A 3,939-nucleotide genomic window follows, 5' to 3' on the forward strand; every position below is an offset into this window, starting at 1 on the left:
AGCCCCCACACCACTAGAGGGATATCTTCAACCACCAACTTACGATCCTGAGACAAGGCCGAGTATAGCCCACAAATATCTCCGCCACGGCACAAACCAAGGGGGGGCGCCAACCCAGACAGTAAGATCACGTCAGTGACTCAACCCACTCAAGTGACTCACCCCTCCTAGGGACGGCATGAAAGAGCACCAGTAAGCCAGTGACTCAGCCCCTGTAATAGGGTTAGAGGCAGAGAATCCCAGTGGAGAGAGGGGAACCGGCAAGGCAGAGACAGCAAGGGCGGTTCGTTGCTCCAGAGCCTTTCCGTTCACCTTCACACTCTTGGGCCAGACTACACTCAATCATATGACCCACTGAAGAGATAAGTCTTCAGTAAAGACTTAAAGGTTGAGACCGAGTCTGCGTCTCACATGGGTAGGCAGACCATTCCATAAAAATTGAGATCTATAGGAGAAAGCCCTGCTTCCAGCTGTTTGCTTAGAAATTCTAGGGACAATTAGGAGGCCTGCGTCTTGTGACCGTAGCGTATGTGTAGGTATGTACGGCAGGACCAAATCGGAAAGATAGGTAGGAGCAAGCCCATGTAACGCTTTGTAGGTTAGCAGTAAAACCTTGAAATCAGCCCTTGCCTTAACAGGAAGCCAGTGTAGGGAGGCTAGCACTGGAGTAATATGATCAAACTTTTTGGTAATAGTCAGGATTCTAGCAGCCGTGTTTAGCACTAACTGAAGTTTATTTTGTGCTTTATCCGGGTAGCCGGAAAGTAGGACATTGCAGTAGTCTAACCTAGAAGTAACAAAAGCATGGATACATTTTTCTGCATCAGTTTTGGACAGAACATTTCTGATTTTTGTAATGTTACGTAGATGGAATGTCCTTGAAACATTCTTGATATGTTCGTCAAAAGAGAGATCAGGGTCCAGAGTAACGCCGAGGTCCTTCACAGTTTTATTTGAGACGACTTTACAACCATCAAGATTAATTGTCAGATTCAACAGAAGATCTCTTTGTTTYTTGGGACCTAGAACAAGCATCTCTGTTTTGTCCGAGTTTAAAAGTAGAACGTTTTCGGCCATCCACTTCCTTATGTCTGAAACACAGGCTTCTAGCGAGGGCAATTTTGGGGCTTCACCATGTTTCATTGAAATGTACAGCTGTGTGTCATCCGCATAGCAGTGAAAGTTAACATTATGTTTTCGAATGACATCCCCAATAGGTAAAATATATAGTGAAAACAATAGTGGTCCTAAAACGGAACCTTGAGGAACACCGAAATGTACAGTTGATTTGTCAGAGGACAAACCATTCACAGACACAAACTGATATCTTTCCGACAGATAAGATCTAAACCAGGCCAGGTCCGTGTAGACCAATTTGGGTTTCCAATCTCTCCAAAATAATGTGGTGATCGATGATATCAAAGGCAGCACTAAGGTCTAGTAGCACGAGGACAGATGCAGAGCCTCGGTCTGACGCCATTAAAAGGTAATTTACCACCTTCACAAGTGCAGTCTCAGTGCTATGATGGGGTCTAAAACCAGACTGAAGCATTTCGTATACATTGTTTGTCTTCGGGAAGGCAGTGAGTTGCTACGCAACAGCTTTTTCAATTTATTTTGAGAGGAATGGAAGATTCGATTTAGGCCGATAGTTTTTTATATTTTCTGGGTCAAGGTTTGGCTTTTTCAAGAGAGGCTTTATTACTGCCACTTTTAGTGAGTTTGGTACACATCAGCTAATCTGAAGATGGTGCTGGCTTAAGCTAAAACTGGCGAGTGTATAGAGATATTGTTATCCACGTCGGCACCAACGATGTTAGGATGAAACAGTCAGAGGTCAAACAAGCGCAACATAGCTTCAGCGTGTAATCAGCTAGAAAGATGTCGGCATCGAGTAATTGTCTCTGGCCCTCTTTCTGGGACTCACCCACAAACAGGACCAAGCCTGGCCTGCTGAGGAGTGACGGACTCCATCCTAGCTGGAGGGTGCTCTCATCTTATCTACCAACATAGACAGGGCTCTAACTCCTCTAGCTCCACAATGAAATAGGTGCAGGCCAGGCAGCAGGCTGTTAGCCAGCCTGCCAGCTTTAGTGGAGTCTGCCACTAGCATAGTCAGTGTAGTCAGCTCAGCTATCCCATTGAGACTGTGTCTGTGCCTCGACCTAGGTTGGGCAAAACTAAACATGGCGGTGTTCGCCTTAGCAATCTCACTAGGATAATGACCTCCTCCATTCCTGCCATTATTGAAAGAGATCGTGATACCTCACATCTCAAAATAGGGCTACTGAATGTTAGATCCTCACTTCAAAGGCAGTTATAGTCAATGAACTAATCACTGTTCATAATCTTGATGTGATTCGCCTGACTGAAACATGGCTTAAGCCTGATGAATTTACTGTGTTAAATGAGGCTCACTCCTGGTTACACTAGTGACCATATCCCCCGTGCATCCGCAAAGGCGGAGTTTGCTAACATATTACATAGCAAATTTCAATTTACAAAAAACAAAATGACGTTTTCGTCTTTTGAGCTTCTATCATGAAATCTATGCAGCCTCTCAATCACTTTTTATAGCTACTGTTTACAGGCCTCCTGGGCCATATACAAGCGTTACACACTGAGTTCCCCTGAATTCCTATCAGACCTTGTAGTCATAGCAGATAATATTCAAATTTTTTGTGATTTTAATATTCACATGGAAAAGTCCACCGACCCATCCAAAAGGCTTTAGGAGCAATCATCGACTCAGTGGGTTGTTTGTCCAACATGTCTCTGGACCTACTCCACCTGCCACAGTCATACTCTGGACCTAGTTTTGTCCCATGAATAAATGTTGTAGATCTAATGTTTTCCTCATAATCCTCGGACTATCGGACCACCATTTATTACGTTTGCAATCACAACAAATAATCTGCTCAGAACCCCAACCAAAAACTAAAAACATTTGTCATAAGAAACTAGCTCCCTGGTATACAGAAAATACCCGAGCTCTGAAGCAAGCTTCCAGAAAATTGGAACGGAAATGGCGCCACACCAAACTGGAAGTCTTCCGACTAGCTTGGAAAGACAGTACCATTCGCAGTATCGAAGAGCCCTCACTGCTGCTCGATCATCCTATTTTTCCAACTTAATTGAGGAAAATAAGAACAATCCCCCCCAAAGAAATTCTACTGTCGCAATGCTACCTAAAAAGCAGCATTCCCTCAAGTGAGGATGGCTTTAAATTCATGAACTTCTTTGTAGGAAAAGATCATGATCATTAGAAAGCAATTACGTAATCGTACTAGAGCAATCCATTAAGAATACAATACCAGATTGCATATATTCCCAAATCGCAGACATGCCTTTACGCCCCTCTTCCTCTTCTCCTCAGTGTCTTAAATGCAAAACTGATACAGGCACCCTAACACATTGTTTATGTCACTGTACCGAAAATAAAGATACTGTCTTGGTGTTCTGCAAGAAATTAAAAAGATCCTAGGGGTTGATCTAGAATTGACCCAGTTTCTTTACTGTTGGGTCTCCCTAGTTAGGCATGTTACTATTCTGTGAGTAAGAGGAGGCTTTACAACATCCTTACCCTTCGCAGTGAGGAAAAACATCCTCCTTACAGTGGATTAGTGATAAGGTTCCTTCTACTTAAAGATTGGCATAAGATACTTTTTGAATGGGTGCCTTTGGAATATCTGACATGTACATTGCATTTCTAAAACAAATCAGTTCTACAAAGTGTGGGAACCCTATCTAAATTACCTAGAACCTGAGGTATCAGCTATTATGCTGCAAGGATTCCTTTAGAATGGTGGTGATCTATGTATTCAGAATTACACTGTATGTTCCATGTGTGGAACTAACTTCTTAGTATAAACTGAGCTTTTTTTGTTTAATTTCTGTTTGTAAGTTTGTTTAAAATGTATGTATTGAGAGACGGCAATG

Source organism: Salvelinus sp. IW2-2015, linkage group LG8, assembly GCF_002910315.2.
Source record: "Salvelinus sp. IW2-2015 linkage group LG8, ASM291031v2, whole genome shotgun sequence".
Classification (NCBI taxonomy): domain Eukaryota; kingdom Metazoa; phylum Chordata; class Actinopteri; order Salmoniformes; family Salmonidae; genus Salvelinus; species Salvelinus sp. IW2-2015.